This window comes from Protopterus annectens, chromosome 10.part0, assembly GCF_019279795.1.
Source record: "Protopterus annectens isolate FY-2018-M chromosome 10.part0, PAN1.0, whole genome shotgun sequence".
NCBI lineage: Eukaryota > Metazoa > Chordata > Ceratodontiformes > Protopteridae > Protopterus > Protopterus annectens.
Window position 1 is genome coordinate 1,181,481,011 of NC_056744.1, and position 12,588 is coordinate 1,181,493,598.

At 38.0% G+C, this 12,588-nt stretch overlaps 1 protein-coding gene across 1 annotated transcript in view; it reads right to left on the reverse strand.

Moving 5' to 3' along the window:
• The window catches only part of LOC122813553 (riboflavin-binding protein-like), a 169,190-nt gene that overhangs the window by 69,008 nt on the left and 87,594 nt on the right, over positions 1–12,588 (reverse strand). The window lies entirely within an intron of this gene.

The window sequence follows — 12,588 nt, forward strand, 5'->3', positions numbered from 1 at the left end:
AAAAACATCACATTTACTTTGTAAACCCTTAAGAGAAGTTTTGACATCTGAAAAGTAAATGTCAAAATGGAATGACCCAAGGACTGAATCTTAGACTATACCACTACTGGCAGATCTTTTGGAGGAGATAGAGCAGCCCATCCAAATTTCCAGGGTTCTGTTTGTGATCTGATTTACTACTCAATGAGTTACAGAAGGACTTAATTTTTTCTGTGATAGTTTATCTATGACACCTTAGTGTGGAATGGTTAAAATGTCTTTGCAAAGTCTAGATATGCAGTATATATTGATATGCCCTTATCTATTGCTTCAGTAGCCTTCTTGAAGAAGTCAATCAGGTTAAGTAGGCAGGATATGTCTTTAACAAAGCAAAACTGGCCTGGACTGAGAGTTTGTATGTTACCTATGTCCTTATTTATTAATTCCACAATGATCCTTTCCATAGCCTTACAGATGAGGTGGGTCAAACTTATGAGTCGATGGTTTTCCAGGTCCAGTGATGACCCACTTTGTGCAAGTGGATGATAGTTGCTGTTCTCCATTCATCATATAAAAGGCCTGTTTGGAGGCTGATACTGAATAATTTCTGCAGAGAGTTTGAAAGGTTCTATTTCTGGCTTGCAGCCTTGTACTTTATCTGGCCCTGTATGAGCATTGCTCTTGGCCTTGAATAGTACCTTGAGGACTTGTTCATGAGAGTTTTGAGGGAGTATGGATACAGTATGACATCTGTGAATGTTGGAGGTGAGAGGGGGTGAAGCTAGAGCTAAATTTATCTTCTAGTAGATTGCCTATGTCTTCTGGATCTAAGTATGTGATATCATTTGCTATTATTTCTTCACAGTCCTGGACATTATTTCTAAGGTTTCCAACATAGTTAAAGATGGTTTTGTGGTTGCCCTTTGCCTGGGTTGTAGGTTTTGCCTCCTCATATCTGGCTTTGGTTGATTTGCACAGGATCCAGAGTTCCCTGTTAAGTTTAGCAGGAGCATTTTTTTAATCAAGAGATTTAATTTATTTTTATGTGCAATAAGGATTTTTCTTTTATTATAGAACATGGCATTCGTATTTGCTTCAGAGGGGAACAAATGTATCTATATGTATATACATACAATTTGCAGGTAAGGGATTCCGCATAAGCAGCAGGATCATCAAGTTGGAAGAGGAAGTTGAATTTAGCAAGGTCATCACTAAGTTTCAGTAGATTAACCTTAGTATAATGTCTGAATAATGAGGCATTGGAGGATGCTTCTGGCTTCAGTCTTAAGGTAAATGTGACACATCTGTAGTCTAATTTGATCAGGGAGGAAGTCCCAATTGATAGAGAGCAGAGCTGTTCTGTATTGATGAGGACCAAGCCAGGTTATTTCCCATGCTTGGGGTGTGTACAAATTGGTCCAGAGAGCATTTACTGATAAGGTCCAGAAACCTCTGGGCATATATGTTAGAGGATGTATATGTTCAGTTAATGGAGATGTAGTTGAAATCCCCTAAGAGAATGGAGTTTGGTTTAATGCATATAAACTCCATAATAAGTAGGAGTTATGAGTTGAAGACACAGAAGGGTACTATAATAGCCAATCATGTGATAAGGGGTCTTGTTAATGGTAGGGTTGGATGTGGAAGAGTTGCAGATTGCTGTCTTTTCTAAATACTCTGGGGGTAAAATGTTTGTTTTTTTTTTATAAATCTGGAGACACTATCACCTTTGGTGACTTCATATAGCACATTGGTCCTGAATACATGGTAGATATTGAAACCCTGCACTGATGGAGTGCTTTCAATGGTCTTGAACCGGGTTTCCTTAACAATGTATATATCGTTTCCGCTAGTAAGGAGTTCTTGTAGGGAGTGGAGTTCTTTGTTAAGGTTCTTAGCATTCATTAGAAACACCTTTATGTTATCCAGATTCTGTTTTGTTGTGTTGACAGCTTTTGAGGACTGATGTTACCTAAAAAAGGTACTATGAGTGTGGACAGATTTTTAGCCAAGACCCTTGAGAGGATAGGTCCAGGCCATGCCTAGTAAAGCAGTTAGAACTATCTACCATATCCTCCCAGGCTGATACATAAATATTAGATCACCTTTGAATGGCATCAGAAGATAAGCCAATTGATGAAGTCAATAATCCTTTGTTCATATTGCAGCATCATTTTGTGTGATGGTAAAATGCTGCTCAAGGTTAGGTTCATACTTGCCTCAGTTACTCATTCTGAGAGCTCCATCTTGTCTGTCTCTTCATATAGTTCATGGTGGAATGTCTCAAGTCATTTACAACCACATGTACAATGGCTGTGTCATATGTGTGCTTGTGGTGCAAAGACTAGAGTGTTTGTGTGACATGACAAATCCTGGCATCTGATAGACAAATGACCATGACCCTCGCCTTCGACAGCCTGTTGAGTACGACATCAGTGTGTCTCATAGTGGAGTCACTTATGACTAGGATGTTGGATTGTGTAGAGGTTTTCATTATGGGCTTTTGAAATGAGACACTGTGACTCTTTGATGTATTTTTCAAGGTGGGTGCTGGTTATGTTATATATTTGTAAGGTTACTGAGGGTACTTGCTTCTTAGGTTACATTTAGAAGGCCTTTGTTGTATGCATGTTACTTTTAAAAGCCTCAGCATATGTAGGTCTATGTGTTTGGTCTGGTCCATTTTTGACAAGTTTAATGTGGTGTGTCATACTGATAACTGGCTTGCTACTTTTAGCACACATATGACACAGTCATTGTACATGTGGGTGTAAATGACTTGCCTCCAGCAACATTGAATAACTGTATCTTTCACACACTTTAGTTTACTTAAGTAATAGGTGACTTCAGTAAACATGAGATAATTGCTGCATTGCTGCAGGATGCCCAAACATGAAGGTTTGGTTAAAAATTTCATACAGGTGCTGAAAACATGCAGTTTGACATGAATGTGGAGTAAAAACCATTCACAGAAATGTGAAATATGTTGCATTTATCATCTCTTACTTTAGGTAACATGAAAGTGACAATAGTATTTATTTTTAATAATAAATATGAACATGTCCGTACTTGTATAGTGATACTATTGTTTTGCTTACAGAGTAGGGTACATGGGAGTTTGGTTCAGGACTTCAAGCAGGTACGAACAACATGACATGAACATGAAATAAAAGGCCTTGGAAGAAATGAAGATGAAAGGCTTCATTTGTTACCACAAGGTATAAAATTTGCAGCATTTTTTCATGTCTGTTGACAAACGCTTAATGATATGAGGCACCTAGTTACAAATGATGAAAGGTGAAAGAAAGTTCCATGAGATTTGTGAGTTTAGGCTGCAAGGAAAAAACATTAATATTTATCTTAATAACAGACTTCAGATAAAAGGAATGACAAAAACATGTCTGGGTCCTTGTTACAGAGGGATGTGCCCTGACTGCAATCCAGATGACCTGGGTTCAATTAACTTCTATGAACCTGAAGGAGCCAAACAGAGACAGGGGTTGAGTAAAGGCACATGGACCACTCACCTCTCTTCTTAACAGGTTCATAGTTTCATAGAAGGTTACTAAGCTAACAGCCCTAGAGCCCTTAAAAGCCTACCATATTTATCCTGAGTTGCACCAATTGTCAGTGGTTAGGTGAGTGAAGCTCGCAGAGGTATGGGTCTATGATAGTTAATACCAATTTTCTCTGTTCAGGTGGGACATGGGCACCACCCAGGAGTAAATTTGCTGTCACCCTTCCATTGATCTAGGTTGCATTTGAAGAGGGTCAGGGAGGGGCTCTGTTTCACATCAATTGGAAGCTTGTTCCAGAGAAGTGTCAGTCTCTGGAAGATGCATCTATCTCTCCAGCATGACCTGTTCATGTCAGAGGCTAGGTTAAAATCTCTGGAGTGAATTGCCCTCATGCAGTTTGAAAGCCAGGCACAGGTTATCCCTTATCAACCTGTAGGAGACAGAAGACAGTGACAGGGCTTTCAGTCTTTTCACATAATTCTTGTTTTGTGTACCCTGTAATTTCTTGGTGAGAAACCTCCATGGTCTCTCCAATTGCTACAGGTGTATGGTAGGGTACATGCAAAATGGAGTATTATACTCAGTTACTGGTCTGATTAGGGCCAGGTATAATGGAATTATGACACCCTTAGATCTAGATGTGATGCCTTTACTTAAAGATGTGCCACATAGAAGGATTTCCTTACTACTGTGGATACATGGTGTCAAAGTTCAGGTTGCTATCAGCCTGAGTATTAAGATCATGTAACACTGGGTCTGCAGTTAAAGGGGAGCTGTCTATAATGTAATTAGCAGAGATGTCAGCTTTCCTAAAGAGAATAATAATGCATTTTTTTGCATTTAGCTTTAATCTGTGTCTTTGGCACCAGTCATTTCTGTTAACCCTGTCTGCAGTACATTAACATCTTTGGGGGCTCAGTGATTACTTCTAATTTGCAATTGTCAGTGAACCTGGTCAGCCACAGGCCATTCAATTTTGGCTAGACTTCTGAGAAATAAATTTCAAACAGTGAAGGACCCAGTACAGGACCTTGTGGTACACCACTGGTGACTGGTCTTTTGATAGAGATGAATTCACTCACTTTGACAGTATGTGTCCTGTCAGTGAGCCAGTTAGCTACCCATCTGGTAATGTAGGGGTTAATGTCTGATTGGGAGATTTTCTCTATAATACCTGAGTGGGAGATTGTGTCAAATGCTGACTTTCTTGAAGAAGTCAATCATGTTTAACAGGCATAATCTACCTTTAACAAATCCAAACTGGAATGGGCCCAGAGTTTGAAGATTACCTATGTCCTTGTTAATAAGGTCCATAATGATTCTTTCCATGGCTTTGCAGATGAGGCTAGTCGAGCTTATGGGCCTATAATTCCCAGGGTCAGTTAATGGGCCCTATTGTGCAGAGGGATTATTGTTGCTGTCCTCCATTCTGCTGGAACATAGCCAGTTTGCAGGCTGTGGTTAAGCAGGGATCCAAGTGGGTCTGCTAGGTCATGTTTTAAGTTATTTAAAAGGCAACCTGGGATGTTGTCTGCCCCATTGATGCCATGTTTTGGCCTTGGAGAGCTCTGAGATTACCTGCTCCCTTTGAGATAATAGGCTGAGGAATGGTGGCAGGTATATATTGGAGGATGACTGGAGGGGACAGAGGGATGAAGTTTGCTCCAAATTTGTCAGCTATCAGGTTGGCTATTACTTCCAGTTGAGTACGCGTGGTGCCATCCACAACCAGTTCAGGGCATAGCTGGGTAGTCCGTTTTAGATTTTGGAAATATTTAAAGAATGCCTTGTGATTATCCTTAGCTAGGGACGCTAATTTTGCTTCATAATTACCTTTGGAGGACCTGACAAGATCTCTAATTTGTTTAAGCTAGAGAGGGATTTCTTCCTCTGCTGAGCCAGTTCCCTCTTGTTCTTGGACATTAGTTTCTTTCTCTTGTTGTATAGCCTGTTTATACTAGGGATCCAGCAGGGTGGCTTGTTTTTTGGCAAGATCTGTCTTTAATCCAGTCAAGTACAGCTGGTTCTATACAAATTCCTAAGTGGTTATACAGGGCAATGGTGTACACCTCTGCACAGGAGTCCATGTTATCTGCGTTTGGGGGGGGGGGGGCTTTGAAACTTCTTACACCATCATTTAGTAGGAGGTAATCTGTCTTTGAAAAATACTTAAGAGTTTTTGAGCTTGATGGGGTATCTGGTCTTATAATTACATTGAACGAGACTAATTTATGGACCGATCTTACCAGGGAGGACATCACATAGGGGAGGGTGCAGTGCTCTCCCATGTTAGTCAGTATTATATCCAGGACATTTGAGCCTCTTGTGGGTGTGCTGACTAGCTTTTCCAGAGTATTTGCATTGACAAAGTTCAAGATCCTCTGAGCCAGCATTTTTGTGGTCATGTGTGTTTCCCAGGTGATGGCAGGATAATTAAAATCACCCATGAGTAAGGTGTTGGGCTGTATGGCAAGTGACTCCAGTAAGTACAGGTATTCAGTATGCTTTTCCTGTTTTATTGTGGGGGACCTATAGCTAGCTATGATGTGGTAGGGGGCTTTGCCTATAGTTAATTAGACATGGAGTAGCTCAACAGAGTCATACTGTTTTACCAGTCTTAAGGTGTACGTATCCATAAGGAAGATGGATACACCTCCTCCTTTGGTTCTTTCATGCTCAGTTTGTGGTCTGAAATTATGGAAGGCATTGTAGCCCTGCATGGCTGGTGTGCTCTCAGTGCCTTTGTACCATGTCTCAGTAACTGCACAGATGTCAGAATGTTCCAAAGTGAGGGGTGCTTGCAGGGAGTGCAGTTTTCTTGTTTAGACACTTGTAGGGTGGGGAGGGGCTCATGGATACTCCAGCTGTGACCATTCCCTATAGAGACTGGAGAAACCATTGCTAATGTTTTGAGGAAGGGGTAATACTCCTTTGAGGGAAAGACCCTTGCAGAGGTGAGGGAATCACCTCCACAACTGGTTCAATGCTTGTCCCGTCTCAGAACGTCAATGAGTGCATGCAAAGGGTATGGCTAATACATATATATTGGCTAAAACATAAAAAAAATCTTAAACTATCCCAAATGGGAATGATAATGTCTTGCAGCCAAAAATCACCCTGTGTTGAGAAAATGAATGAGCTGATTCACTAAGAGGGGGCTGATGATCAACAGACATGAGGGCAAAAAGGAGTAAAAGTTTATGTATTCCCTCGGTGCATCATTTTCAGCATCATAAGTTTATCTGCACTCCTGGCAAGACATCAACGTTTCTAAAATCCAATTAAACCTGCCATATGTATGCTTCTTGCTAAAACCTAAAGTAAAGGTACATACACTAGGCATGCAAAACAGAGGCACATACTCAGCCCTGAACATTCTAACCACACCTAAAACAACCATGCAAAGATAAATATATGCTTACATTAAAATAAAGAAAACTCCCATTCTCTTCATTGTAAAAACAGAAAAACAAATGTACACACCATACATAAAAAAATTAAATTAAAAAAGGCACCCCTTGCTAAATGTTCATAAACATAAAACATTGGTTCCTTTGAAATAAAAACAATTAAAAAATAAAATTTAAAATCAAACGCTGAATGGAACAGTCAGAAAATGGTACTACTGGCAAATGGACCCAATTCTAACCCATCTAAGACTGAATATATAAATAGTAAGCTGTAACGTAACACCTCTTATCATGACCTTCACTACACTGCTGAAACATATAGTAACTATAATGGTACTGCACCCAAAATAAATACATTCATCAATTAATCAATTAATTAAATAAACATTACTACAGAGCTGTCAGAAAACTACTAATCGCATGCTGTAGTCATAATAATCTGGACAAAGTACATAAATCCCTGCACAGTACAAAACTGGCTAATTAATATAAATCACTGAAGTCAATGGAAAACACTACTCTAATATAAAAATACATACAAATACATTAAAACTGATAAATGAAATACATAATGGTCTGTTTTGTGTGATACATAAATATACTCTACCCAAGGATTATGACACTTGGTTCTTGATACATGGCATTTCTTAAACATACAGTGCAAGATAGTTCATGGTATTACATACCAGAACACCTCATATTCCATATTTATTCTATACCAATATTTATGAAAATATCTATATGTATAATATATTGGCATAACTCTTATGAATTTGTTGCACATAATTTATAATAATAGTTAACATATGGGAATAAACTACGCAAAGCATATGATCCTGCAGACACACAAAAGTACAGTAACTGATAACGTGCTTCATTAGATATGGTATGTTATCATATTACTATGAATACTAAGAACTAATTATACCTATTATTATGAATATTGAACATTCTATGCTATTTCAACAGTTTTGGGAAGTAGAACTGAATCACCTGCAACACTGCAGAGAAATCTGCCTCTGAGATATGCTATCTAATATAGCTACAGAGATATAACAATTTGATCTTCTATTAGACTATGAGAAACATAATACTTTTTATATTTGTATCAATGAATAACAGTGATGTCTTATTTAAAAGCTTGCATCGTAATGGACAAACCTTTTGTAGGTATTATGTGTTTAGCTATTACAGTTACTGAGATATTGTCACATGTTTAAAAAATGGTATAATAAATTAGACACAAATCTGTCACTACTGCCAAATATAAAATTAGGATCATGAGTTGGAATATCAGCATTATAGTCATTATGAAGATCTATGCAGCTAAGCAGCTCTTGTATTTATACATTTTGCATGGTTACAGCTTTAGAAATAAAGATTTTTCTGAAAAATAGCTCAGGATGCAACATTGTTTACATAGAGGAAGTTAACAGCCAGAATTCCTGAGCTCCTGTTAACAGAACAAAATAATCTTTCACCCTTAAATTACACCATTTTGTTAATTAAAGCAAGTATTCAAAAATTGTGGGAACTTGCATTCTTCTTAGCATCAAAAAGATACAGTTACCAAGACAGTCAGTTGTTTGCGTATTAAAATGACATCATAAAAATCTAACCCTAATTTCTCAACCTATTTTTCCACACTGGAATTTCAGCTATCAGCTTGCCAAATATGGAAATCTTAGCGGTGTAATTTTTCATCTCCTTGGAAACACTGTATCCATACAAATATTCCATTTGGCTTTCTTCCCTTCATATCATCCAATGGCAGTTTGCTGTCATATCTATAAACAGCAAGTGTGTCGGAAACATACTTGGCAGGAATGTTACATCTCAAAATATGGATGAACTTTGATAAATGTAATATTGGCTCATCTTTCACGAAATGACATCTAATTTTATTCTATATATTTCTTCTACGTAAATAGTGTTTGTTGTATTTGATTGCATAAAATTTGATTGTGGATACAGCTTCCTCTATGAGATTGTAGAAGGACATGGGAGTCACTGGGGACTGGATTTCAATTTGAATGAAATCAGCTAGTTAACGTGTTAGGCGTTACTAATTTTGCAATACACATTCCTTTAAAAAAAAAAAGAGAAACACTTGGAATACTGAGTTCAGTTTTGCAGATTGTACAAGTAAACAGGAAACAAAAATGCCAGAGAGGGCATGAAGAAATAGTTAAGACTGCTAAAGGGATGAAGGGGTATCTCCTTGAATCAAAACTAGAGAACCTGGGGCCATTATTCTTAAAAGACAAAAGAGAAAATAAGAGTTGGATCTGCAAAATCAGTTGAAATTATAAATGGTTTTAAAGAGAAAAGATGCAGTGGGTAGGAGAAGCTATACATTGCAAGCTGAAGGGTCAAGCTTCATGTTGGACATGTGTAAGTACCGATTTCTTAAGAGTGTGGAAGACAAACAGAATGGGTTCATAAACTGCAAAGTACAGAGCAAAGTAAGTGTAAATGATGTAGGCTAAATGAAAATGGGAGGAAGACAAGGGTAGAAATGGGTCTATATCATTTAATCGAAACTCACTTTGTGGAATCCCTCTTCATTGAACACCTTTTCATCAAAGTCTCAAATTAGCAAACAGACTTTTAACTAAATTGTTTCCCAGGGCAAACCAATGGCAGGCCACCCTAGAGACCACTGAAAAAAATCAAAAAACTTAAAACTTATCCAGGTGGGTGGCTTCAACCATCACACCACCCACACCTCCCTAACTAAATATACCAACTCTGACATCTCACTACAGTGTGGAAAAGGGCAAATTCCATATGGTGACCAACCATTGGTTTGCCCTGGGAAAAACTTTGATTAAAAGTCTGTTCGCTGATTTGAGACTTCGATGAAAAGGTGTTCAATGAAGAGGGGTTCAACAAAGTGAGTTTCAATTAAATTATATAGACCTGGGAGGAACAACTACAGGATGCTAGTCTCAACAATTTAACAAATAAAATGCATTATCAACCCTCTTTTGCCAGCTTTTGTATATGTAGATAGGCATATAAGGATGTATTTATATTTGCATTTATGTCTGTATGTAAGTACGTATGGGTTTTTGGTTATTTTTGTATGAGTGTTTATAGGTGTCCATTTAATTAATTGATTTTCTTCTCTGTAGGCACTACCCTATACATTCCTGCTTGAAGCACCACTACATGGTTTACATTAACATCACCACACAAAGGCTGCCCTGCCTGCCTTTGGTAGCTCAATGAATTAATTATAACCAGTGCTAGCTGAACTGTAACACTGTAATCATTTCTTTACAAAAATTGTAGTACTATATTGTTTCTTCTTTAGATTCAAGTAGTGGCCCAGCTATCTAGACAACTGGGATAAATGTGAATGCCTTCTCTCAGTTCACTACTAGAAGACCATAATATTATTACAGGAATTTTTATCTATGTCTACCTAGCCATCTAGCTGTCTGCCTATAGACAGATAACTAAATAAAAACATATTAGTTCATTTTTTGATTACCTACTTATTCTAATTCAGGGTTGCAAGGTAACTATAACCAGCAAAACTGTTTGCTGACGATTTTCTCCTACTTTGGTGCTGTTTATCTGTTTATGTTGTCTTGCCTCTATAGTTGTGTTTAATTCCTTTGTAGTGTATGGATCATAGTGATTATGCACCAATATTGGAAAAAGTTAAACCTATAAAGCACTTTTGTAGTGTGAGACCTAACCATAACAAAATGTTCAGGGGTGTGTGACAATTGTTACACCCCCCCCCCCCCAAAAAGCTATTACGGTCATGCCTCATGCAGGAAGCATTCCTTCACTCTCCAATATCCCTGAATATCTTGCCTCATATTTTTGCTCTGTCCAAGGAACATTACAGCCAGTCAGAATTGCCTGTCTTATTATTCACAAACTGCATATTGAAGCAAAGTATGTTCTGTAAGTAACTTTTTAAAGTAAATTAAAGCAATATTAAAAAAAAACATCCACAGCTTTCTTGCTTTGTCAACTCCCTACCCCCAAAATTGTTAAACAAATGAGATAACCTCTGCATGCTATCTGTGTAACAGCACTGGCTAAGTATTTTACCAGCTTTCAAAGCCAGTTAAACACTTTTTTCTGTAACTGGTAGTACATAGAGTAGATAATGTTTCATGCATTTCAAAGAGCTATGATCAGGTCACCAATCATTACCATTTATTATGTATTCTTGACATAGATGCCAAGGATGCAAAGATTCAGTAAATGGTTATGACTGGAGACTCAATCATAATCCTACATGTAATAATACTATAGTCACAATTAATGCCATAATTATGCCTTAGATTTTCTGCATCTATACTGTATTCACTGTACCAGTGGTATTGTCAACCCTTATCTCCTGTGTGACCAAGCTTTCAAATCAATTAATCAATCAGTAAAGTAATACTGTAACATTGACCACAGACGTGCAAATAATACTCACATTCTGGCAACTCTTGACAGAATCTACCATTCATATTTTACAATAAAATAATGAAGACATAAAGAAAGTAGCCCCCACTCCTACTAACTAAATATAACCAACTTTGAGCCTGGCATTAACATAGACAATGTAACCAATAAAGCAATAGACACTTTTCCAAAACCATATTTATTTTCCAAAAGTATTCCATCATCAAATGAAACTCAATACAGATATACCAACTTAGTGTGTGTGTGTGTCTTTCGGCTTTTCCCGGTTAGGGGTCGCCAATGATGGGCAGTAGATTTTTACATACTGGTTTGCTGGGCCTAACGCACAACCTTCAATGAAGGAATGCCCATTCACGCATGTTTCCACACAGAAGACGCTCTAACTGAGAATCGAACGGGCAACGTCTAACTGTGAGGCGACAACGCTACCGCAACACCACCACTGCAGTTCATATACCAACTTAGTGTACACCCACAAAATTCAGAAAGCTGTGATTGACTGATGTTTATAGCTGATTGACTGTTAGTCCAGTGATTATCCTCCATTATACCATGACCCCCCATTAATATTCTAAAACGTGCACGCTGATTGGTCAGCGTGCATGTTGTAAATCGACTTATACTAATGGAAAAAGGTCTGGTCGCCCAAACTTTTTCCATTAGTATAAGTCTTTTTTAAAACACTGTCTCGTTATGTTAACAGAGTTTAACATAGCGAGACAGGTTTAAAAAAAGCAACGGGGATCTCCGTTGATTTTTTTAAAGCTGTCTCGCTATGTTAAACTCCTTTAACATAGCGAGAAAGTGTGTAAAAAGCAACAGAGATCTTGCTTTCTCCATTGCTTTTTTTTTAAACCTGTCTCGCTATGTTAAATGGGTTTAACATAGCGAGACAGCTTTAAAATAAGCAACGGAGATCTTCGTTGCTTATTTTAAAGCTGTCTCGCTATGTTAAACCCATTTAACATAGCGAAACAATAAAAAGCAATGGAGATCTTGCTTTCTCCATTGCTTTTGCCAACAGCTCTGATGTACTGCGTAGGCATATGCATGCGCAGTACATCAGAATTGCCGCAGAATACCAGACAGCTGCGGAAGGGCAGCAAGGAGGCATTATACAATGCCATTATTTAAAAAAGTAATTTTTTTTTCTTAAATAATGTCATTGTATAATAGCAATAACTGACTTCTGGGTGTGGGTAATGCTGGATTTACCCACGGTTGGCTTTGTTTGGCCACTC